The following is a 27494-nucleotide window of genomic DNA, read 5'->3' as shown; positions in this document are numbered from 1 at the left end:
CTACAATACATTTTTGGGGTAAGTGGGACTTTAACATTATCGCTGCACTACAAAGACACTCATATGCACTGAGGTAATGTTTACCTTTCATTTTTTCCACAAAATCAGATATTTTAAAGTCATCAATTTACCTAAAGGTTTTTCAGTTTCTGGGGCAAAGTTTGCTCTGACCTCCTTCGAACTGCAGTTCCAACAATAAAACATCTCACTCCTACAAATACAATAGGCAGTTTTGCAAACCCACAAAAACAGACCATTCCTGCCACTGCTCCCTCATCAAATGTTCACAGCAGAAATCAGGGAGGGTGCATGGATATTGACCTTTATTCCAAGGTTTTTGGAATGCATGGTGGAGTGAGGTAGAGCTGCAGATGTATAGATCCTTAAAATGTCTGTCTGTCTGTCTTTATTTGTCCCATTACCATCTCCTGCTGCCTTTTACTAAAGATATCACAATAGTTAAGATTGATCCCAAGTGAAAACTTGCCTGGTCTCTTAAAATCTGATGTTGAGTTGTAAAGTCTGATGTGGTGAGGCAATCATTTCATTGCTGCCTATAGAGACAAAAAAAATTGCAGATGCTGGAATCCAAGGTAGACGGGCAGGAGGCTGGAAGAACACAGCAAGCCAGGCAGCATCGGGAGGTGGAGAAGTCGCAGTTTCAGGTGTAACTCTTCTTCAGGACTGAGTGTGAGTGTCGGGGGAGCTGCAGATAAAGGGTATGGCGGGGCAGGGTGGTGAGGTGGGCATAGGTGAGGTTATGACCTGGTGGCCTATGCCCTGAGGATCTTTTTGCTTTAGTCATGGAAATGCTCATGACAAAAAGTTAGAAATTGGAGCAACAGTAGGCCACTCAAATTTGCTCCATCATTCATTTGGAGTATGGCTGATGTACACTTCCCACCTACTGTGACTGGGATATTTTCTCATCAACCTGGTCAGAGATAGTATTACTGGGACTTAAACCCCAGTCTCCTGGCTCAGGGCGGGACACTATCACAAGAACCTATCTGAATATGATTAACTATTGTGATAATCATTGATGACTCCACTAATAACTGACCACCAATAACCCCTTACTCCCTTTCTTTCCAAGAAACCAACTACTTCTGCCTTAAAAATATTCAAAGACTCTGCTTCCACTCCCTTTTGTGAAAGAGAATTCCAAAGACTTGCCAATTTCAAAGACTTTCTCATCTCTGCATTAAGTGGACAATCCCTTACTTTTGAACTGTATACCTGAGTTCTAGATTCTCTGACGAAAGGAAGCATCCTTCCTGCATGTAAAGACCCCTCAGGATCGCATACGTTTCAATCAATATGCTTTCTAACCTTCTAAACCCCAGTGGATATATGCACACCCTGCCTACTCTTTCCTCATCAGACAATCTCAGGAAGCCCCACACCTCAGGAAGGACTCACTGGCACTGGAGCATGTCCAGCGGAGATTCACACCGATGATCCCTTGGAAGGGTAGGCCTAACATATGATGAACGGCTGAGGATCCTGGGATTGTATTCATTAGAGTTTAGAAGGTTGAGGGGAGATCTAATAGAAACTTACAAGATAATGCCTGGCTTAGAAAGGGTGGACGCTGGGAATCTGTTTCCGTTAGGCGGGAGACTTGGACCCGTGGGCACAGCCTTAAAGTTAGAGGGGTTCAATTTAGAACAGAAATGAGGAGACAGTTCTTCAGTCAGAGAGTGGTGGGCCTGTGGAATTCATTGCCACAGAGCGCAGTGGAGGCCGGGACGTTAAGTGTCTTCAAAGCAGAGATTGATAAATTCTTGATCTCGCAAGGGCTAAGGGGAGAGTGTTGGTAAGTGGAGTTGAACTACCAATCAGCCATGATTAAATGGCGGAGTGGACTTGATGGGCTGAACGGCCTTGCTTCCACTCCTATGTCTTATGGCCTTAACCTGCTCATTCTCGGCATCAGAGTCAAGAGTGTGGTGCTGGAAAAGCACAGCCAGTCAGGCAGCATCCGAGGAGCAGGAGAATCAACATTCCTGGCATATTCTCCTGCTCCTCAGATGCTGCCTGACCTGCTGTGCTTTTCCAGCACCACACTCCCGATTCTGATCTCCAGCATCTGCAGTCCTCACTTTCTCCTAGTTCATTCTAGGCATCAGTCTGGGAAACCTTGTCTGATCTGCTCCCAACATTAATACAATCTTGTTTAAATTTTTTTAAAATGTAGTCACCACAATTCTGCTCTTTTCTTGGAGCGAGAACTGGTAGTGGTTTAGCTTGAGGATCACCAAACCTGCGAGGAGAAAGTGAGGTCCGCAGATGCTGGAGATCAGAGATGGAAATGTGTTGCTGGAAAAGCGCAGCAGGTCAGGCAGCATCCAGGGAACAGGAGAATCGACGTTTCGGGCATTCCTGAAGAAGGGCTAATGCCCGAAACGTCGATTCTCCTGTTCCCTAGATGCTGCCTGACCTGCTGCGCTTTTCCAGCAACACATTTCCATCTCTGATCACCAAACCTGCCCGTGGCAGATTTAACCTGCAGAGAAGAGGTGAGAAGGAAAATCCTTTATGATAACCTCAGCCAGTGCAGAAATTCATAGAATCCCTACAGTGTGGAAACAGGCTCTTCAGCCCAACAAATCCACACCAACCCTCCAAAGAGTAACCCATCCAGACCCATTCCCCTATTATTACCCCTGACTAATGCACCTAGCATCCCTGAACACTATGGGCAAATTAGCATGACCAACTTACCTAACCTGCACATCTTTGGATTGTGGGAGGAAACTGGAGCACCCGGAGGAAACCCATGCAGAGGCGGGGAGAATATGCAAACTCCACACAGACAGTCGCCTGAGGCAGGAATTGAACCTAGGTCCCTAGCGCTGTGAGGCAGCAAGGCTAACCACTGAGCCATTATGCCGCCCAGAATTGGAAGCATACTGTTAGCATCATTCTTTCCTTTGCACTCCAGCTATCCAGTCAACTGAGCTAACCAGCACTTTACCAATACCATATGCAGCATTCTTTACATGGTCCCACCAATGTCCTGAACCCTGGTCTGACTGGAACAATGAGTAATGGCTTGAGTTTTCTCGGTACTCCTCAGTTCAAAATTGTTTTGTCTGACATCTGGTGAGAATGGGAACTATTGATGGCATGGTTATTTGAGAAATAATTGGAAGAAGAACAGAAAAGTTAAGTGAATTAAAGACAGATCATGTTCAGAAAATAAAATAGAGAAGGGAGAGTTGTTTCAGTTCAGAGGAAAAGGAAGTTCAGTCAGAAAGGAAATGGTAAACAAAATGAAGTCACTTTATGTCTGACTGTTTTAAAATTGCATACATCTCGATCTGTAGTTGAGTACTTCAATCTTTTCCTATTCTGGCCTCAAGAAGATGATTGATGTTCCTTTAAGAATTATCATGTCATTAAAAGTTGTTAATTGCCAGACCTAACTTGCAGAAGTGAGGTTAATGAACAATTAATGTTCTAATCTAGAAATGTTTATTTTTATATACAATATAGAGGGTATTGGGGCCATGTTTGTGCAAAGAAGCTTATATTGACCAACAAGATTCAAAGCTCATGCCATATCTCATAATAGCCTAAATTTACTCCTGAATTTCGTACCATTCATTATTAACGTGTCCTTGCTATCCCAGCTAGCCTGTTTCCTTGTCACTTGAATAGGTGAATGGTGAGTCTGAACACTGGCACAAAAATCTTGAATAATGTGAAGATTGTGGCGATGCTGAAACACACAGGCCTTCATCCTTTAACATACTCAGTGTTTGCTGTTTGGTTCTGGAAGAGAGGACTGGAGACTGTGAGCAAGGCGGCTGTGCGCTCCCTTTCCAGCAGAGGGAGCTAACATCTCATAGTTCAATCACTGCGCTTTCTCACTCCCATACTGTGGCTTCTAACACATCCTTCACTTGCAGAAAGACAAGGAACTTCCTTTTCCTCTGAACTGAAACTAATCTTCCTTCTCTATTTTATTTTCTGAACCTGACCTGTCGCTAATTCACTTAACATTTCTTAATGTAGATCAAACTTATCTGGAACTGTGAGGAAAGGCTGATTTTGACGTTGGTTGACTCAGCTCCATTCTCACAGTCCAAAACGACATCTCGTTTTACTTGCCTTTCCTGCAATGCGTGGTGCTCAAGACATTACATGTACATGTCGTTAGCGCCCTACCACACTTATACTGACCATGCAGATTACCTGTCACCGTGGACAATATGGTACAATTTAGCCTGGCCAATCCATCCAAACCTGCATATCTTTGGACCCTGGGAGGAAACCAGAGCACCCGGAGGGATCCCACAAAGACACGGGGAGAATATACAAACTCCGTATAGACAATCGCCCAGAGATGGAATCAAACCCAGGTCCCTGGCACTCGTTAGACAGCGGTGCTAACCACTGGGGCCACTGTGTCAAACTACGCCTCGGGTAATGTCTGCAGTTTTGATCTCCTTACCTATGAAAAGCTATACTTGCCATAGAGGGAGTGTAGTGAAGTTACCAAGTTGATTGATTTCACTCTTGCAATGGCAGTTTTGTTGTATGAGGAGAGGTTAGGTCAACTAGGCCTTTATTCACTGGAGTTTAGATTAGATTAGATTCCCTACAGTGTGGAAACAGGCCCTTCGGCCCAACAACTCCACACCGACCCTCCGAAGAGTAACCCACCCAGACCCATTTCCCTCTGACTAATGCACCTAACGCTATGGGCAATTTAACATGGCCAATTCACCTGAATTGCACATCTTTGGAATGTGGGAGGAAGCCCACGCAGACATGGGGAGAATGTGCAAACTCCACATAGGCACTCACCCGAGGCTGGAATCAAACGTGGAACCCTGGTCCTGTGAGGCAGCAGTGCTAACCACTGAGCCACCGTGTTTATAAAGAATGAGAAGAGATCTCATTATAACACAACAGGTTGAACAAACTGCTTGCAAGAATGATGTTTCCCCAGTGGGTGGTCTAGAACAAGGGGGTCATGATCTCAGGATGTGTAATTTTTTTGGACTGAAACAAGGAATTCTTTCTGTGACGTTTCTGTCACTGTGTTGGAGGTTTTTCAGAAAAGATTTACTGAATAGATTTTTGTAATGTATGTGTTGTCTCTTGAGGATAGACTGGATTTGTTTTGACTGGAGTTCGAAAGAGTGAGGAGTGACTTGACCAAAGTGTAAAAATCCTAAACGGGTGGACTTGGAAAGGATGTTTCCTCTTATGGGTGAGTCTAGAACCAGGTGGCCTTGGTTGTCTTTTTCGGAGAGAAGGGTGGGAGATTCACATGGATGATCTCTTGGAATGGTAGGCCTAACATATGATGAACGTCTGAGGAACTTGGGATTGTATTAATTAGAGTTCAGAAGATTAAGGGGAGATCTAATAGAAACTAATGCCCGAAACGTCGATTCTCCTGTTCCCTAGATGCTGCCTGACCTGCTGCGCTTCTCCAGCAACACATTTCCGTCTCTGATCTCCAGCATCTGCAGACCTCATTTTCTCCACTTACAAGATAATGCCTGGCTTAGAAAGGGTGGACACTGGGAAATCTTTTTCTGTCAGACGGGGATATTAGGACCTGTGTGCACAGCCATAGAATTAGAGGGAGTCAATTTAGAACAGAAATAAGGAGACATTTCTTCACCCAGAGAGTGGTGGGCCTGTAGAATTCATTGCCACAGAGCGCAGTGGAAGCCAGGATGTTAAATGCCTTCAAGGCAGAGATTAATAAATGCTTAATCTCGCAAGGAATTAAGGGCTACAGAAAGAGTGCGGGTAGGTGGAGTTGAAATGCCCATCAGCCATGATTAGGGGCGGCACGGTGGCTCAGTGGTTAGCACTGCTGCCTCACAGCACCAGGGACCCGGGTTCGATTCCAGCCTCGGGTGACTGCCTATGTAGAGCTTGCACACTCTCCCCGTGTCTGCGTGGGTTTCCTCTGGGTACTCCAGTTTCCCCCCACAATCCTAAAGATGTGCACATCAGGTGAATTGGCCATGCTAAATTGCCCATAGTGTTAGGTGCATTAGACAGGGGTAAATATAGAGTTGGGGTGGGTTACTCTTCGGAGGGTTGGTGTGGACTTGTTGGGCTGAAGGGCCTGTTTCCATACTGTAGGGAATCTAATCAAATGGTGGAGTGGATTCGATGGGCTGAATGTCCTTACTTCCACTCCTATTTCTAATGGTCTTACGGGCATTTATTCTCTCAGAAAGCAGTGCAAATTTGGAACTCTCTGCCTCAAAAGACAGTGAAGGCCAGATCATTGGATATTTTACCAAGTCATGCAGTCATACAGCACGGAAACTGACCCTTTGCTCCAACCATAATCCCAAACTCAACCGGTCGCACCTGCCTGCTCCAGGCCCACCTCCCTGCAAACCTTTCCTATTCATGTACTTATCCAAATGCCTTTTAAACCTTGTGACTGTACCCACATCCACCACTTCCTCTGGCAGTTCATTGCACACGCAAAACACCCTCTGTGTAAAAAAAATGCACCTCATGTTTATTTAAAAAAATTTTTTAATCTTACATCAGGGCTGAATAGACTCTGAATAGGCAGGAGCATCAACGGTTATGCAGGTCAACAAGAATGTGGAATCCAAAATACAAACCAATCAGCTAGAAGCCTATTGAATGTTGGGTATCAGTCAGGGGACAATTGGTCTGTTTCTGCTTCTATTTCCTCTGTTCCTATATTTAATGCACACGAGGACACCCACCAGCCTGCCCATCATGGCATACCATTGGAATTCCAGCGTGTCATTTTGCTTCGGTTGACTTCTGCACAAGTGGATAACAGCAATCCAGAATCTCTCTATTCAATGTGAACAGCTTATGTTTATTTGGTAAATCTTTAAACTATCCCAAGGTGCTTTACCGGGGCTTGCTTCATCACCATGGAACATCGCTCTACCAAAAAAGATATTGGCACGGGTGATCGAAAGGTCGAGTCAGAGAGCTGGGTTTGTAAGGAGCTTTGTAGAGGGAGGAGAGAGAGCTAGAGAGCTGAAGGAGTTTGGGAGAGAATTCTAGAGCGTAGGGGAAAGAAATGACACAAGGTTGCTGAGGTAGACGTCTGTGATCTTAGTAGCAGTGCAGGTCTATGACCTGAAGCTCACTCAGGGTTAAAACCAACATTTCAAGTGGTTTAGTACAGCCTCAGACTGCTGCCAGTAAGAGGATACAGTTAGTGTCTCGGGAATAGAGTTTGGAGCAGGGACCAAAGACAACAACATCATCTTCCCCTATATTTAGTTGTAAGGAATTGCTGCTTACACAGTTCTGTGTTTTACCAACTTGTCCAATCATTTCCCCTGGTTGAACTTATCACCAACAGAAAGTCAGTTTTGAGGAAAATTTTGATTACCCATGATTAGATTAGATTACTTACAGTGTGGAAACAGGCCCTTCAGCCCAACAAGTCCACACCGACCCGCAACCCACCCATACCCCTACACTTACCCCTTTTAACGTAACACTACTGGCAATTTAGCATGGCCAATTCACCTGACCCGCATATCTTTGTGACTGTGGGAGGAAACCCACGCAGACACGGGGAGAACGTGCAAAGTCCACACAGTCGCCTGAGTCGGGAATTGAACCCGGGTCTCTGGCGCTGTGAGGCAGCATTGCCAACCACTGTGCCACCGTGCCGCCCACATAATGATTTGGAGAGTGACTGGAGTGATCTACCTGTATTTACTACCCCATCTATTGATAAGCCACAGACTGGACAACCCAATCAGCGCTAATTAATGAGTCATGAAGTTCCGATTAGTGCTTCCCCAATATATAATCCTTGATTATAGACTTCAGCATCTTCCTCACTACAGAGGTTAAGCTAACTGGTCTACAATTCCCCATCTTTTGTCTCACTCCCTTTTTAAACAGTGACGTCACATTTGCTGTTTTTCAATATGCTAGAACTGCCGTAACATCCAGCGAATTTTGGAAAATTACCACCAGTGCATTGCTATTTCTCCTGCCATCTCTTTCCGTACCCTGGGATACATTCCATCAGGGTCAAGAGATTTGTCTATCCTTAGCTCCATTAGCTTACCCAACACTACCTATTCCGCAATAATGATTGTTTCCAGGTTCACACCTACCTTAGCGTGGGTTTCCTCCGGGTGCTCCGGTTTCCTCCCACAATCCAAAAATGTGCAGGGGTTAGGTGAATTGGCCATGCTAAATTGCCCGTAGTGTTGGGTATAGGGGTAAATGTAGGAGAATGGGTCTGGTGGGTTACGCTTCGGCGGGTCGGTGTGGACTTGTTGGGCCGAAGGGCCTGTTTCCACACTGTAAGTAATCTAATCTAATCTAATCTAATCTAATCTAATCTAATCTAATCTAATCTAGTAATCTAATCTACCTTTGTCTCTTTGTCAGTTACTGGCATGTTATTAGTGTCCTCCACTGTGAAGATACAAAATGCCTGTTCAATGCCTCAGCCATTTCATCATATCCCATAACTAAATGCCCCTTCTCATCCTCTAAAGGACCAATGTTTACTTTAGACACTCTTTTCCATTTTATATATTTATAGAAACTTTTGCTATCTGTCTTTATATTCTGAGCTAGTTTATTCTCATAATCTATCTAACTTTTCATTACAACATTTTTTTTGTGGCTTTCTGTTGACCTTTAAGGTTTTCCCAATCTCCTAGTTTCCTGCTGTTCTTGGCCACTTTTTGTGCCATCTCGTTCAATTTGATCGTCTCCCTTATTTCCTTAGATATCCAAAGCAGATTATGCCTTTTCTCAAAGTCCTTCCTTTTCACTGGAATATACTTTTGCTGAGCACTTTGAAAAATTGCTTTGAAAGTCATAGAGTCATACAGATGTACAGCATGGAAATAGACCCTTCGGTCCAATCAGTCCATGCCGACCAGATATCCCAACCCAATCTAGTCCCACCTGCCAGCACCCGGCCCATATCCCTCCAAACACTTCCTATTCATATACCTATCCAAATGCCTCTTAAATGTTGCAATTGAACCAGCCTCCTCCACTTCCTCTGGCAGCTCATTCCATACACGTACTACCTCTGTGTGAAAAAGTTGCCCCTTAAGTCTCTTTTATATCTTTCCCCTTTCACCCTAAACCTATGCCCTCTAGTTCCTCTACTGCTCGTCAACTGTCGCACCACAAAGTCTCGGTTTCCAGTCTATTTTAGCCAGGTCCTCCCTCATTCTATTGTAGTCTCCCTTGTATAAGACAGGACCCTGGTATTGAATTTTATCCTCACACTCTCCATCTGTATTCTAAATTCAACCATACTGTGATCACTCCTTCGAAGAGGATCCCTAAATATGAGATCATTACTTATTCCTGTCTCATTACACAGGACCAGATCTAGGATAGCTTGCTCCCTCTCAAACAAGACTAACTGGAGAGCTGTAGCCTGGCATTGACAGAGCAGGACTATCAGGTCTGGTTCCGTCTCAGCAAAGATCAAATAAGAATGATGAAGCAAATTATGGGATCATTCAGTCATTCAAGTCTGTGCTGGTTCTCTGAAATTCATAGCATCATGGAACTCCTATAGTGTGGAATCAGGCCATTTGGCCCATAGACTCCACACTGATCCTCCAAAGAGCAGCCATCCCCACCCAGACCCCTACCCTATCCCTGTAACCCTGCATTTCCCATGACTAACCCACAATAGCCTGCACATCCCTGAATATTATGAGCAATTTAGCACAGCCAATCCACCCTAACCTGACATCTTCGTAGGAAACCGGAGCACCTGCAGGAAACTCACGCAGACACGGGGAGAAAGTGCAAACTCCGCACAACTACTCACCCGAGAGTGGGTCCCTGGCATTGTGAAGCAGCAGTGCCAACCACGGAGCCACAGTGCCACCGAAATTACCTGCAGGCTTACTGTTGAATTTGCATCTACCGCTCCTTTTTGCAATCTGTGCATTTCTGCTCATTTCAAATTACTGTGTCTAAAAGCATTTTGCCTCATCTCCCAATGGGTCTTTTGTCAAATTGCTTCGGAACTCTGCTGCCATTTCCTCTCCCTCAGTCTCCTAACTCAAAACATCTTATCTACTCTCTCCAGAATTTGAACATCTTTTTTAAGATTCCCAGCTTTAAGTAACATATGTCAATGTCTCTAATCTCTCTATTCAGTTGGAATCCCTCATCTCTGGTATCATTTGAGTAAATCCTGACTCTATTCTCTATAAAACTTTAACATCCGCTCAACTTGGGTGGTCCCCAGAATTGTGAACAAAATTCTCGCCTTAACAATGACTTACAAGGATTTTACATGGCTGCCTGGCTTTTGTATTGTAATGGTCCGAACTTAACACTGTGAAAGTAGCTGGGTTTTGAATGATCACATGCAAATTTCTGGTTGTGACACTCACTAGCAGCTTGTCAGTTGATTATTTGCAAATACTGAATGATACATCACTCTAGCATTGCAGCCTGTGCCACTGTAGTTGCTGTGGAAAACAGTGACTGAGAAAGGGTACAATTCACTACCTCATTTTCCTCACCTCTTCCAATATGCTTCTCAAAAGTCAGCTGTCAGTAGCTCCTTTCCCCTTGTCAGTGCCAGCCCCCGATGACCCTCATAGCATCCGGCAGCAGAGATATGGATACCTAACAGGTTGGGGTACAATGATCAGTACAGAAGGTTATATGGATGTTTCCATCTGACAAGCATAGCCAAGCCAGCATGGAAGGCTAATAACATACGATTACAGAATTATCAAGCTCTAGGACCTCTGAGTTGGTGACCCCATCCCAGCAAGGGATGCCCAAGAACATATCTGAGGCAAGCCGTTCAGCCTTTTCATGATGAAGAGCTTATGCTCGAAATGTCGACTGTCCTGCTCCTTGGATGCTGCCTGCCCGGCTGTGCTTTTCCAGCGCCACACTGTTTGACAGTATTTTCCACTGTCCAGCATATATCCACTGTGGAGGAGTCCACTGGCAACATAGGCTGACGACTGCCATAGTTTGCTATTTTGGATCAGCTTGCTGTCGTTCCACGCTCGCTTATTCCAACTTGGAAAGAGTTTCATACAAGTTTAAATATTGATGTAAAATTAACTGCATTATGTGCAATTGTGGAGATTATACAAAGTGAACTTCCGCAAACACATGTTCCTTCCAAGCCCCAGAGCTGCTCATGTTGGCAGTTCACTGTTCGTCGGTGATTACAGCTAAAATGAGGGCTTCCCAATTCATCTATTTCTGCAGAATTGCAGTTATATCAACAGATTGATGGTTATAAGGATCATAGGAGGAACCCCAGAGGTGCGGAGCATTATGGAGTGGTTGCAATCCTCATGTACCTCATATGCAATCCTCTTATGCAATCCTCCGCATATACCTCACTGCGGTATGCAGTTTGGCAAAATTGAAGTCTTCCACCAAAAAGGATCAGCTGGCCACCATGATGCTGTGCCCCATTCCAAACGTTCTGGTGTTAACTCTCAATTTCAAGCCCAATCGCTTTTGAACTGAGTGGAACTATGCATTTTTTTTTGTGAAGAAATCACAGATTCAGTTGGTTTACATGCATGAGCAGTAAATGATTCATCACACAACTCCCCAGTCAGAATAAGGACTATATATCACACTTGGGTGGAGCATAAAGACCGACATGGACTGGTTGAGCTGAGTGGCCTGTTTCCTGTATAAGCCATACTGAGGGAAGGCATTTGAAATAAATTTGAAGCCTAGTCCCAGTCAACGGTCTCAGGTGGACATGGAAGAACCCAAGATATCTTTTCAATGATAAACAGAGCTGTTCTGCCCACTGTCCTGGCAATAACTTATCCCTTAACCAATGGCCATACAAACACATCATCTATCTATTATCACATTGTTATTTGTGGAACTTCCTTATGTATAAATTGGTAACCATGTCTCTGTACAAAATAACAGCAACTATGACTTCCAAAGGACACTATTAGCTTTTTTTTAGAATCCCTATAGTGTGGAAACAGGCCATTTGGCCCAACAAATCCACACCAACTCTCTGAAGAGTATCCCACTCAGACCCATTCCCCTACCCTCTTACTTTACATTTACCTCTGACTAATGCACCAAACTACACATCCCTGAACGCTATGGGATATTCAGCATGGCCAATTCACCTAACCTGCTCATCTTTGGACTGTGGTGAAAACCAGAGCACCTGGAGAAAACCCACACAGGCATGGGGCGAATGTACAAACTCCACACAGTTGTCCAAAGCTGGAATCGAACATAGGTGCCACCCCAAAGCTTTGGAGTGTTTTGGGACGAACTAAAGTTATGAAAAGCAGCACTATATAAATGCAAATCATCTTCCTTTTCTTTTTAGCTTATGGGGTGTGCGTGTTTATAAACTAAGCCACATGAGAAACTGTCCAACCAGCCTCTAAGCTGCTGAGTCAAAGTTTCCAAACATTGCACAGATCCAACCACAAATATGTCTGTCAAATCTTCAACATGTGCTGTACATTACTGTTGCTAGCAATCCTGTGGCAAAAGACCTAGCGACAGAGGAAGAGGAAGCTTAACTGCTTTGTAGTGCAGAAAAGAGTTACAGAAGAAGTCAGTTTTATTGAAGATTTGCAATATTAAGTGGCAAACTTATGGGATAGGCAACCTGAGGCACCACGGCAGCAAATTTCCTTCTTTAATGGGATTGTTCTCATCGGAAAAATACCCTGGTTTCCAAAGCTGCATGACCATTGATTGCATGTCACAACCTGTGTGTCTGTAAATATTGCTTCAGCAAGTTGAATCCAATGCACACAAAGCAGCAATAACAGCAAATGAAACAGCACGTCATCCCATTGGATTTATGTCTCTTACATATTCCCAGGGGTGAGAAAGCCAATGACCACTGGTCATTGGTACAGGTGCATAACACAGTACCTGTATAAACCCCTTCTGAAATCTCTTCATGGACCTGTCCTGTACTACACAGAGGGTCTCATGTCACCTCAATGATCAAGATTAAACATTTACTGATGTGTGCCCAGTGTTGTCCTTGTCGTTTTGATGTGCCAGAGGAATGCCTTCAATTAGCAGAATGTGCATTTCCTCTCATCCACACCATTTTAACTCAGCACAGCTGCAAGGGCAGCACAGTGGCTCAGTGGTTAGCACTGCCGCCCTCACAGTGCTAGGGACCTAGGTTCGATTCCAGCCTTGGGTAACTGTCTCTGTGGAGCTTGTACCATTTCCCTGCATCTGTGTGGCTTGCTTCCTACAGTCCAACGATGGGACGGTTAGGGATTCTATGAAAGTCAGTTTGAAATTCCTTTACACAGCCAATGTCCCCTCTCCTGAGAGGGTTCTGAAGGCAGATTCATTTGTGGGACTGAATAAGCACTTGAAGAGAGAGAGAGAGAGAGAGAGAGAGAGAGAGATAAAAAGCAGGGCTACAAGGAAGGGGTGGAAAAGTGGGAAGAGCTGAGTTGCCCTCACAGAGAGCTGGCATGGACACAACTGGCTGAGTGGCCTCCTATGCATGCTGGAAATGGTTATATTGTTTGTCCAGTTGGCATTGAGCTTTGCCAGAGCACTGCAACAGGCCTGAGACAGGAATGTTGGCGTGGGAACAGGGTGCTGTGTTGGAATGGCTGTCTCAGCCTACTGCCGTGCTCCAGTGTATTTCAGTGCAAGCAGGAGGAACAACACCTCATCTCCCGCTGAGGTACTTTACTGCCTTCAGGACTCAATACTGACTTTAACAATTTCAGAATGTGAACACGTTCCTCCATGTTTGTTTGTGAATAGGAGAGGTTTGGAGGGATATGGGTCAGGAGCAGGCAGGTGGGGCTACTTTAGTTTGGGATTATGGTTGACATGGACTGGTTGGATGAAGGGTCTGTTTCCTATGACTCTATGTTTGTTTGTCTCCCTCAAGGTCCTGCTTTGTTTGTTGGCTCCCAACAGCCAACCTATTTTCAACCATTTACACTTCTCATTAACTCCCTCCCAGACAGCATTTATCTCTCTGGCTTATTGTCCCTCTTTGCTTACCCATCCCTTTGCTTACCCATCTCCCTCTCTCTGTCTCTGTCTCTCTCTCTCTCTGTGTCTCTTTCTCTCTTTGGGCAGCTTCTCCATGTATTCTATTCACCCCAACATCAGCATAAATACACTCACTTTCCCAGTTATTTTCTGCTCTGACGAAAGGTTGTTGGACTGGAAATGGTAATGCCTTTTCTCATTGCAGATGCTGAGTTCTGCTGAGTTTCTCCAGCATTTGCTGTTTTAGTTCCCCCAGCCATCTGTCCTGGTGACTCCTCCTTTGACTCGGTGTCGTCCTTTTAGTCTGACTACTACAAGAGAAGTGTCCTGTCATCCTTTATAGGTGCTATATCAATGTCGTTCTTATTGTGCATTGCAGATAAAGCACGGGGGGGTGGGGGGTTGGGGGGGGGGGTGGGGGGGAAGAAAAGGGCTGCATTGCAAAAGGTGCAGCCCAGTAGCCAGCTCCCTGGTCTCCCTTCCCCTTGTCTCATTGGTTAAAGTGATTACTTTCCCTACCCATTGATTCCACTCTCATTCAGTCCATGCCCTGAAAAGTGCCAGGTTTTGATGAGGCACTGCAAAGTTAAAGAAACAGACTTGAATGTAAACCACGGGCGCTTTCAGTGTCACCAAAGAACACAAGGAGAGGAAAAATAAAGCCTCCCTCTGTGATCTGTCTTCAACGGTTTAATACATTCGGGAAAAGAGAGGAAAGTAAATTTTAGTAGAGAAAACGTTCGACAATTTGAACTGCATAACCTCCGTGAAAACTCCAGCAATATTAACAAAGCATTTGCAATAACTTTCTGTTGCCTTTTAAATCTACACTGAACTTTCTCTTGCTGCTGGTTTTTGTTGCAGAGCTGGCCTAAGCACAGGGCTGTGTTTCCTGTTCTGCACTCACACACCAGCTTTCAAAGCGAAGGACCTTTGGCCTCCCAGGTATGTGTTTATCAAGGGTACATCCAGCTGGCTTTATTTGATTTTGATAACATTGCACAGCAGTTCAAACAGTTTTATCAAAGTAAATGAACATGCGCAGCTGCACTTGAGAGCAAATTTTGCAAATAACTGTTGAAAGAATTCAACGAAGTAGAAAGATCCAGTGCCAGAAACAATTCTCTCACTTCAGAAAATTAGATTTCACCAGTGATTTTTCCTTTGAGAACCCAAGAATAATAGCAAAACTCCAAGTAAAGGAGGATGAAAAGCTACCTCCCACTGTGGATGTGTTTGTCTTGAATTGTTGGTGCGATGTAAAATGAAATTTATTTTCTTAATAACGGTATAGTCAGGGTGCTGGGCTGTAAGTTCTCAGGGACTTGTCTGTCTCTAAGGGACGATGAGAATGGTTACTGGCAAATATTAAATTCATCTGGTTACAGCATATTGGGTTACCCTGAACTACCTTCAGAAAGTATGAGCATCTACTCACTTGTGGTTTGTTGCAATTTCGAATCCCCTTCACTACTGTATGCTCTGGTTCCTGTTGGCTATTAGCTGACTGCCTTCCAGCCATTATTCCAAGTGGATGTTCTACATATGTGTGTGTGCCTTGGTGATGAATATTGCAAAAGGTGGGGAAGAGAACTCATATCAATCCCATCCATTATACCCCTCTCCAAACACACCGGCAGCATACCCACACTGAGGAATGGAATGTTTGTATGTAATATTTAGTTGCAATAAATGTCTGTTTGGATTCTTCAATACCACAATGTGAACACCCACTTTCTTACTTTATGGGAAATAATGTAAGCTTTGCTACATCCTGTTAGAAACAAAATCACATGATTTGTTAATCTCATTATAATTAGCCCTGATTATCTCTAATCTTTTCCTTATATTACTCTTTCACCATATTCTCCTTCCCCATGCCTAACCCATTCATTTATGTCGAGAGTGTGGTGCTGGAAAACCACTTCAGGAATGATTCCTGATGAAGGGCTTTTGCCCAAAACATCGATTCTCCTGCCCCTTGGATGCTGCCTGACCTGCTGCGCTTTTCTAGTGCCACACTCTTGACTCTAAACTCCAGCATCTGCAGTCGTCACTTTCACCATTCATTTATGTTACTACTCTTGAAAAAAAATCTCCCTCAAGTCTCTTAATACTGTATTTAAATTCCCAGTAGGCTGGCCTTTGGTCTAATTTATCATGAATTGTAGCACTGGGAGATATTGATATTGAGGAATGTTGGTCAGGGTCCTCCAGGTAGCGATAGGCCCAGAGCCTGGACTCTTGGCAACAGTAGGCCTGGAGCCTGGGCTTTTTGCGATATCGGCGAGGCTGCAGCGGCTGGAGAGCTGGGGTCTCCTGGGAGGCATTGGTGTCACCACCACTGCTCACTGAGCAGGACTCCTTGAGGACCAGAACACCTCGCAGAAGACCTAAAGCTTTGCTTCGGTCTGAAGATAAACTCTTATTTAAGTAATTTCTTCTTATTCTTATTGTAACTCAAAATGGTGCTGGATTGTGGTGACAAAAGACTTTTCATTATATCTTCAAGATATATGTGACAATAAATCATTCATCCATAGATAAATCAGACCATCTTTGATGCCCTCCTCCCTACTCAAACCATTAAATCTCTTTCATCTAAAGCATTCTTTTGGTATACGCTCATCAATATATCATCCATCTAACTAACCTCGGCATCTGCAACCACATAGTCTTATTTCGCTTACATCTGGGTGGCACGGTGGTTCAATGGTTAGCATTGCAGCCTCACCGCACCAGAGTTCCAGGTTCGATTCCAGCCTCGGGAGACTGTCACCATTATGTTAACAGTGCTATATAAATGAAAGTTGTTGCACTGCTCAATACCATACTGGAGTTTGCACATTCTCCCTGTGTCTGCGTGGGTTTGCTCTGGTTTCCTCCCACAGTCCAAAGATGTGCAGGTCAGGTGAATTGGCCATGTTAAATTGCCCATAGTGTTAGGTGCATTAGTCAGAGTGAAATGGGTCTGGGTGGGTTACTCTTCGGAGGGTCGATGTGGAGTTGTTGGGCTGAAGGGCCTGTTTGCACACTGTAGGGAATCTAATCTAATCTGAAGGATCTATGTTGAACACCTTTTGTATGGAACTGGTTTGACCAGCCATTCCCATAGCTTTAGATCATAGAGGCATTTTCTCTTGTCTAACCCTACAATGCTCCTAGGCATCTACTTCATTCTGACCTTTGTGCATTTTCAATTGCTTCATCATTAATAGTTACAATGTAGTTAACCCTATTGCAGTACCTTCAGCTCAGAGACTCTGTGCTCTGGAATTACCTTCCTGTCTCTGTCTGCCTTTCGTTTCTCCTTGACAATGCTCCTCAAAGCTTATCTCTTTGACTAAGCATTGTGCCATCTGTTCTCACGCCACCTTATGTGGCTTGAAATGGCTCAATGTCTGACTAGGAATGGAATGAATTGTTGGGCGGTGGTGGAGGAGTTGCAAGGCAGGGGTGTGACCACACAGCACCGCGACCTTATTGAATGGTGGAGCAGTCTGGAGGAGCTGAAAGGTCTATTCCTGCTCCTAGCTCATATTTCTTTGGTCGACGTCAGATAGCATTTGTTAAAACCCTATAAAGAACTGTGGGTTCTTTCATTATGTTAACGGTGCTATATAAATGAAAGTTGTTGCACTGCTCAATACCATACTAGCATGGCAGACCTTAATGGTTCCAGCGTTATCTTTTGTCACTGTTCTGATCTGTGCCACTCTGACCAATAACATTTTGTTCCTAACAAATGTTAAATTTTCATACGAGAAATGAGATTCCTTTGAATTGAAGTTTCTTTGTGTATGCCATGAATGAAGTTGATAAGTCTCCTTCCAGTCTTCTTCAAATACTGTGTGTTACGTACACCAGGCTGCACAAACAGTAACTGCTGGAAAAGCTCAACAGGTCTGGCAGCATCTGTGGAGAGAAATCAGAGTTAATGTTTCAGGTCCAGTGACCCTTCCCCAGAATGCCAGGCTAGTTGTCTGAAAAGTAGCAAATACCACACTGTCAAGATGATATGTCAATGGCTAAAGGATTATATTCACAGTTAATTACACAGAGACAGAAAAATATTGTGACATATTGCTGGGACAATTGCTGGAAAAACCACAATGGTTCAATCCGTCCTAAATGATTTAAATGTTTCTTCAAAATATATGTCCAAGGTAGTTTGATAATTTACCAACTTCTTGTGGAAAAGAATTTTGTGGACCTCTCAACCCTATCTTTGTATACAGCTGATGATATCTGTCCAGGGGATTAATTATAGTTGTTCGTCTAAACTCCGTTGAAACAAAAGATAAGTAGCAGTGATGGCCTTTCTGCATCCAACTAAGTGCTTTTAGCCAGAGCTACTAATGTTGAGATATTAGGCTGTTATAACTCAATGAATTCTTGTGAAAAGCAACACATGTCCATACCCAAAGATCCTTGATCCATTCTGCACAACCAAGGGATTGTATTCAATCACTGTGCTCTTTTTCACTTATCCAGGAACTATGCCAATAGTTCCTCATTGTGTCACCTTATCCAACCAGACCCAACTTGCCAAGTAATCAACACTCTTTTCTCTTGTAATTATAGTTGTTGCAATCCCAAAATGGCGACGTCTCCACCTACTGATGCTACCTTGGTTGCTGTATTCCTCCAGCCTCCTGCCTGCCTACTTTGGATTCCAGCATCTGCAGTATTTTTTTGTCTCTAACATTTTGAAATTTGGCATTCTTACACTTGTCCTGATGAAGTGCAAGATAAAAAGCCTTGTCAGTCTTGAATTTTTCAGCAATATCCGAGTTCTGTACTACCACGTGTTAGCAATCCCATCCTCAGCATAACAGTAAAATGATATTGTGATGTGACAGCAAACCTGATGGGCAGGGTTGTGGGTGGAGGGGTGTTTGACTTCATCTATCTCTGGCTCAGGAAAGGGAAAAAGAAAACATACACAGCCTCAAATGCATGTAAATATAGTTTTGCTCAAGGAAGAGATGCCTTTGATTTGTTTGGACAGAGTTTGTATGTTTGTTTCCTTGATAAGCTACTGTACAGAACTGAACTGCATTGGTGACTACAGAGGTACCTTAATTATCTGAATGTTGATTATCCATAATCAACATAATATCCGAACAAGACTGCTTGGTTAAACTGTGTTATCCAGCATTCGATTATCCGAGCAAGTACTCCTCGCACGTGTCAGTCGGATAATTGAGGTTCCTCTGTATATATATTAAAAGATATTTTGATGCATGAAGCATATTTTTGAAATTAAAAAAGGAAGCAGTAAGTTAAGTATGTAAAATAAAGCCTAATCAGATTTGTGGTCAAAGGAAGCAAAGTGATATAATATCCAAAGAATTATTGCGTTTGATGATTTGTATCATTGTTTGTTATTATTTAATATATGCTGGTATGCATTTATAAACACATGTGGTGTTTGATTGGCACTGCATATGCTTTGTTTCGGTTATTCATGGGATGTGACTGTCACCAGCAAAGTCAGCAATTAACCCCCATCTCTAATTTCTCTTGAGACAGTGGTGATGAGCCACCAATTTAATCTTGTAGTCCCAGTGGCATAGGAGCATCAATAGTACTCTTAGACAGGGAGTTCCAGAATCTTAACTCAGCAACTGCAATGTTGTTCCAAGTCAAGATGGTTGGTGGCTTGAAAGGGAATTCGCAGTTAGTGGGATTCCTGCTGCTGGTCTGGAGCCATGAAAGACCTTCCTTAAAGGGAATTAGTGATCCCGATGGATGTTTCTGACAATCCAGCAGACTTGTGGTCTGCAGCTAGCTTCTTATCCCAGGTTTTTCCTTGAAATTGAATTGAAATTTCCTCAGTTGCCATGGCAGGATTTGATCTCATGTCTCTGGGTTATTCATCCAAGCCTTTCAATTACTAAGCTAGTAACATAACCAGCATTCCATGAAATACATGAGTCTTCACTCAACATTAAGTGGACAACTGGCTACTGCATACTATGACACTGTAATGATGTGTTGAGAACATTCAAGGTCTCAAGCAAATTGTAACTCCCACTGATTAAAAGTTCTCAACGCGTGAGGGGTTCACGAGAAATGGAGGGGAAACTTGTTCAGAAGCTGGTGGCTCTGCACACTCCTATGTTGATTCCCCAAGCTTCACAGTGAGATGCTACCAATATGACTCACACAGCTTTCCCCATTGATCTAATTAGAGAACACCTCACAGGTTGCACTTCAGGTAACAGAAGCACAACAGGTAGCCTCACAGGTTGCACTTCAGGTAACAGAAGCACAACAGTAACAGGGACAACAGGTAACCAGGAAAGCCACTAGAATATTAGCCTTTATTTCAAGAAGGTTGGAATACAAGTGTGCAACTGTACAAGGTGCTGGAGAGACCATGTCTGGAGCACTGTGAGCAGTTTTAGTCCTTTTATTTAAGGGAAGAATAGAGGCAGTTCAAAGAAGGTTCATTAGGATGATCCCGGTACGGAGGGATTGTCTTATGAGCAAAGGCTAAACAGGTTGGGACATTACTCACTGGAATTTAGAAGAATGGGAGGTGATCTCATTAAAACATATCAGATTCTTAAGGTGTTTGACAGTGTTAATGCTGAGAGGAGTTTCCCCTCATGGGAGAGTCAAGGACCAGAGGGTATAGTCTCAGAATAAAGGGGCACCAATTTAAGACTGAGGTGCGAAGCAATTTTTCTCTTAGATGGTTGTGTGCTTTTGGAACTCCTTGCCACAGAGAGCTGTGGGGAAGAGTTCTTCTGTATATTTAAAGCTGGCATAGATTCTTGATGAGTCGGGGGAATCAAGGGTTGTGGGGGAAAGTGGGCATATGGAATGTCTGATCAGCCATGACCTTATTGAATGGCAGAGCAGGCTGGAGGGGCTGAATGACCTGCTCCTGCTCCTGTTTCTTATAATCTTATTATCAGACCCCATGGAATCAAGGCAAGTCTCCACAGCAACGCTTGAAGCATCGCTACAGGACTAAATTTCCCCTATAAAGAGTCCAACAGTACAGAAGGAAGCCATTTGGTCTATCATGCCTATGATCATGCCTCCTTGAAAGGATACCCAATTAGTATCTACTCCCTGCTCTTTACTTCATAACCTCTTTCCTTTTCCATATCCATGTAATTGCTCTTTGAAACATACTATTGATTTTGCTTTCAGACAGTACAGTGCACATCACAACAATTTAATGTGTTAACAAAAAAGTTCTTCACAATTCACTGCTCGTTATCAATAGTCACACCAGTGGAAACCATTTTCCTTTTCCTCGATGGAATTCTTCTTCTGATCTTCATAGTTACTCTATCAAACCCCTTGCAGATTTAAACACCTCCATTAAATCTTTATTACATTCTCAACTCTAAGGAGAAAAAGAAAGCAACTTCTGATGCAACTGAATTCCCTCACCACCCTGTCCCCTTTGCATCATTACCAATGCCTTACTGATAATATTAAACTTCTGTGAAGACTGGAGTTCCAACTCACTCAAGTGTAACAATTGTTTAATTACGCAATCATGATTTTCAAAGGAAGAGTTGATTAGATGACACTGTTTGGCCTATTGTCTTACATTTGCAGCAAGCAAGTGTCAGGAGGTAAATGTTTACAATAGTGTTGACACCCACAAAAGAGTCACAATAACTCATTGTGCTTTCTGCATAGGTCTTCTTGTTATGGCTTACCTAACTCTTGTTGTTGCTGTATTATAAGCACCAATCAATACATCAACCACAGAGAATGTTTTATTCAAAGCGTCTTGGTCCAGTTCGAGGCTCAGTGGTTTTTTTAAAAGATGACAGTACTGGAAATATAATTTCAATATTTCTACTGTATTTCTTCTAGTTTGTAACACAATTCACAATTGTTTTAAAGAGGGATGTTGGTGGCCCACTAAACTTCAGGGATAGTTTGCGATTCGTTAGAATGGAAAGCGTCATGTAAGTATTGCTATGGCATCCATTATGGCTGACCATCTCAAAAACAACTTAACACACAAATGTAGCCTTAGAAACTACAGAGCTGCAATTTAGATGTACGGTAAAGTGAGCAGTACTTTAAAAAAAACTTTCTTGCATTTACATAGCATTCCCCCCCCCAAAGAAGTAACTTCACGGGAGTGTTATTAACTAAATGTTGTCTTCCAGTTACAGAATGGGATATTAAAGCAGATGACCAGGCATTTTGTCAAACAGATAGATTTTAAGGAGCACCTTAATGAAGGAGAGGTAGAGAGTTGGAGAAATTTGGACAAGAAATTTAGAGATTTTAATGTCAAGGTTGGAGTGATTAATATTGGAAAAAGTGACAGACTCAAAATTGAAGAGGCACAGAGATTGATGAAGGCTATATGGCTCGAGGGAGTTGCAGAGATTAGGAATGTGAGACCTTGGAGAGACTTGAAGAAATGGTTAAGACTTGACAAAGGAAGACTTTGTGTGACCATTGGCAAATGTAGTGTCAGGCGATCACCATTTGATTCCAGACAGAATATTGACAGAGCTTAATTAGGAGAAGTTTAATTTTACAAGCAACATAGAAAGGAAGTGGGCCTGAATTTTTGGATTTGTCAAGCCTACAGGGTAACCAATATGCAGTTAAGGGTTTCAACAGCAGATGAGCCGAGATTAGAGAATCATACTAATGGGAAGAAAGGGTTTTGATACACAGACAACAGTACTCAGAGAGAAAAAATTGATCTGATCCATTGGAGTGGACTCTACGTAAAGCAAGCCAGGATCAGTGTCCTGGTTAATTGTCCATATCTAGACTGGTGACCAGAGCTTTAAACTAACAGGTATATTGTTTGGATGAAGGGAGACTTAGAAATCCGAGGAGAAATTGTCAAGACAACATATCAGTGTAGCAATATGGGTGAATACAAGCAAGTTGGGCAGGAAGGGAGAGAGAATTTACCAGGAATAGTGCAACAGCAAATAAGGTGCATGTAGGCAGTTACAGCAACAAAACGCGATACTAAAGGCTCTTCATCTAGATATGAGTTTAAATGCGAAACATCCGCAACAGTTAATGGTGGTATTAATTGAGATAAACAATTTAGATCTAATTCCTAATACAGAGCAACAGTTACATGGCGACACCACTTGGGAAATTAATATTCCAAAGTACACAATATTCCAAAATGACAGATAAAATGGCAGAGGAAGAGGGTTAGCCCTGAAACTAAAGGAGTGCTGTGATGTGCTGTGGCTTAATGCCTGTGAATACTTACAACATATGTATGCATGTAGGGAATTGAGTTCTTGTCATGCCAAATACCTTGGAGTTTATTAATAACACTATTTGCATTTACTCAGGGAGAGGTCACAACCACAGGAACCCCTCAGGATGCATAGGGTCCAACCTGATAAAATAGGCAGTTAGTGATGTCAGTAAGAATCAGATATTTTGAGGTTATTCCATAGTTCATCTTTAGAAACAGCAATGAAATAATTCATTTGTTATTTTTTGATGGTTTTCTTGGAGGGAAGAATGTTGGCAGGGACACTGGAAGAAGTGTTGTTGACGTTCTACAGAACAGATGCATATCATGCAAATTTTCAGGGTGATTTTATTTGCATATGTTGTCTTTTAGCATAGATCTGAACTAATGACATCTCTGCTTTCTGCAGATTGTAACACTGAGAGCTTATACCTATCGCCTTGTACATTTACAACCACCCAATCATGCCCAAGTTACATAATTACTCTGAAATGCTAAGATAATTTACTTTACTTCTAAGATAACGATCCCACTGTCAATGTGTTTGCTAACGATTTCCAATGAGAAGGGTTTTGGCATATAATTCATTAAACAAATTTGGTCAAAATTAAATTCCTAAATATTCACCATTTTTATGCGGCTTTTTATGAGTTAGCTCCTATTGTGCTGGCAGAGTATGTACACAGGTGCATTTTGTGGTCACAAATTGTGGACTGTTCAAACTCAGTCTGTGAACTTAAACTGAGGGAACAAATTTATTTTCATTGAAGCAAGTTAGCATTACATTAGGGTAACTCAAGTGCTAACAAAAGCTGCCAACATGTCCTTAATGACTTTTGCCTCCAACTGCAGAAGGTGTAACACCTTATAGAGGTATATAAAATCATGAAGGGCATGGGTAGGGTAAATAGACAATGTATTTTCCCAGGCATGCGGGCGTCTGGAACTAAAGGGCACAGGTTTAGGGTGAGAGGGGAAGAATTTAAAAGGGACCTAAGGGACAACTTTTCGTGTAGTGGGTGGTGTGTGTATAGAATGACCTGCCAGAGGAATTGGTAGTGGCTGGTATAATTACAGCATTTAAAAGGCATCTGGATGGTTAATTGAATAGGAAGGGTTTAGAGGGATATGGGCCAAGCGCTGGTAAATGGGACTAGATTAATTTAGAGTTAATCTGGTCAGCATGGACGAGTTGGACTGAAGGGTCTGTTTCCATGCTGTACATTTCAATGACTCCATGACTCTAAACATAGCAGAACTTGTTGGAAAAAACTCAGCAGGTCAGGCAGCTTCTGTGGAAAGAAGAACAGAATTACTGTTTCGGGTCCAGATCAGAAGCTTGTACCTTGCTACCTTGAAGTAGCTTCATTGTTCATAAATATTTGTTATATTAAGTCATGGAACACCAACTGGGCTGTCTGAAACCTTCAAGACTGTGTTTGGAAGTTTGTAGAGTAGATTTGGCTCTCATAGATTTTGTGAATATTTCATTCTGTCAACCATTTCACCACGTCTTCTGTTTTAGGAGGTGTCATTTTCACAACTCAACTCAACTGGGATAGGTATGTAATATGAGAGACCCATAATGAACCAGTCTGGTGGAGTCTGAGCAGTGTACTTCTCCTGTGCTTTGTAACATGCTGTGCAGTGTACTTTGCCTGCAGAAAATAAAGAAGATAGAGTTGTTACTACTTGGAGCTTGAAGCAGTGGGTGAGCTTGAAAATTCAAGCACAATCTTCAGGAATTGGAAAACTTGACTATAACCACACAAAGTCAAGAGTGTGTTGCTGGGAAAGCACAGCAGGCCAGGCAGCATCCGAGGAGCAGGAGAATTGACTTTTTGGGCATAAGCCTTTCACAGAGATGAAGCTTGTGGGCTGAGGAGTTGAGAGATAAATGGGATGGGGGCATGGGTGGGGTTGGGGGAAGGTAGCTGAGAAAGCGATAGGTGGATGAAGCTGAGGGAGAAGGTGATAGGTCGGGGGGGGGGGGGGGGTGGGGGAGTGATGGGCAGGTCCAGAGGGCGGTGCCGAGTTGGAAGCTTAGGAATGGGATAATGCGGAGGGAGGGGAAATGAGTAAGCTGTTGAAATCTACATTTATCCCGTGTGGTTGCAGGGTCCCAAGGCGGAATATGAGGTGTTCTTCCTCCAGACATCAGATGATAATGGTTTGACAGTGGAGGAGGCCCAGGACCTGCATGTCCTTGACTTCAACTCCCCCTCCCACAATGTCCAGGACATGCAGGTCCTGTGCCTCCTCCACTGCCAAACTGTCACCACCTGATGCCTGGAGGAGGAACACCTCATACGCGGGATTTAGAGTGAGGAGATTGGAAGAGTGACATGTGTGGCTGTGCATCTGGAGTTTGGGAAGTTTGTTTACAATTAATTAAGAAAAAATCTTAATTATTAAATGTTTCCAGGCAACACGATTTAGTCATGCTTTCCTACGCCACCTTTGGTAATGACGCAGTTTTATCTTTTTTTTAATGAAAAACATGGAATTTCCTATGTGGACAATTATTCTCGATATACAAGTAACAGCAATGATAAATGAAGAAAACAATTTTTAAAAATTCTATACAAGTGCAGAAGGTATTTTTGCTATGTGACTGTATCATCTCGCAAAGTCGGTAGACAGAATGTAAAAGGAGCTTTTGAAAATCAAAAGGTGGCCTTCAAGAAAATCTGACAATAAATTCTTGAATGAAAACTTTGAACCCGCCACCTACACACCTCACTTACCTATCTACTTCACCCAACTACCCACTTATCCATTCATTACAATTCTTTCAAAGACTGAACATTCAAATTGTAACCAGGCAGGTCGCCCATAAAATAATTGATTTATGATGAGTTTTGATAAAGTGGCCATAAACTAAGGCATGCTGGGAAAAAAAAGCCAGTTTGACTAACATGATGCCAATAAGCATCATGCAGAACTCAGACAGGCTGCAGCTGCCCACAGATGGCTTGCCAACAAACCTGAAAGCTGCAGACCCTGCAATACACACCTCAAGTTGGACTCGAATGGGACAATGAGATGTCACTCTTGGGACAATCAGGAGCATAGAGTTGGACACGGAGACGCCTAGCACCCTTATTTGCAGGAAGCTACCTGCACCCAGCACCTACTATGATGGGCACCTAAGGGTCACCCTGCCATCGACGTGCCAACCCCTGAGTGGGTCCGATCGATGAGGGTAATCAAACATGATTAATTCATTGGAAGATACTCAAGACCCTCCTAGAAAGGCACAAAGACTTTGGAGTATAAGAATTGCTGTCAAACCACGCTCAGGGTGGTAACTCGTGAATAACCACCGAATGAGAAGACATCCCTAAGACCCTCGGAAGAAGACCAGATGACATCACCATGTGGAGCCCGGCCAAGTTCTCGTGTGGTGGTATATGATTGTACAAAGTTAAGTTAAAGCAAAAGATGGTTTGTAATGTTTATCGTTAGTTTATAATATACTTTATTGTTCCAACATTAATTGTGTTGGATAACATGTATTATTGTGCATCATTATTAAGAGTTGACTCACAGTTCTTTTGCTGAATGTAAGAAGTTAAACACATATTGTGCAGGTGCAACAAAATACTTACCAGAGTATGACAGCTAGTATCCTAAAATATGAGTGTGTTCTCTTTCCCTCTAAATCTAGTCCTCTCTGACAGAGATCTCTTGCTGTGCATTTCTTTGACAGGCAGGACTAGAAGATCCTGGAAGAAATGTGCGAACTGGGAAAATCTCCATGTGACGCAGCAATGGGCAATGCACATAACATTTTCACGGCTCAGAACGTTCAGGCCATTCGGTGCTTCTGCATACAAATCCCGCAAAAGAATACAAGAAAAGATCACCTCACATTGCTCTCGGAGATGAAATATTTGTCTTTAGGACAGCATTGCTGGAACTCCTGGCTTCTTCAGAAAGGTCAAGGTTCATCTGGTTTCCATTGACTGCACTGCAATAGAATAGCAGCATTTTCTGTTTTACTCTGAAGTACACCATTGATTATTCCCTATGGCAGAAGTCGCAAAAGGTGAAGCCTTTATATTTCATTTGCTTTGGTACAGGTGCACTTGAGATTACAAAACCTACATTATTTGACAACAAGGTCTTATGGTTCAATAACTAGTGCCCCTGAACTTATTTGAGGACTTGATAACCAAGTAGGGTGCATTCGGAATGTGGCCATACAGATTGAGTATTGACTTTGAAATCTTGTCAATTCAAAGTTAAAAATCACACG

General features: G+C 43.0%; 1 long non-coding RNA gene across 1 annotated transcript; it reads left to right on the top strand.

The window, feature by feature from the left end:
- Positions 1-27112, top strand: LOC122554614. Its single transcript, XR_006313038.1, has 3 exons — positions 1-73; positions 14869-14949; positions 26946-27112. It is a non-coding gene; the product is annotated as an uncharacterized LOC122554614 (long non-coding RNA).
- The last annotated feature ends 382 nt before the right edge of the window (positions 27113-27494 follow it).

Source organism: Chiloscyllium plagiosum, chromosome 11, assembly GCF_004010195.1.
Source record: "Chiloscyllium plagiosum isolate BGI_BamShark_2017 chromosome 11, ASM401019v2, whole genome shotgun sequence".
In the NCBI taxonomy this organism is placed as follows: domain Eukaryota; kingdom Metazoa; phylum Chordata; class Chondrichthyes; order Orectolobiformes; family Hemiscylliidae; genus Chiloscyllium; species Chiloscyllium plagiosum.
The sequence above is the reverse complement of the archived record's forward strand: the minus strand, read 5'-3'. Positions and strand labels throughout refer to the sequence as shown.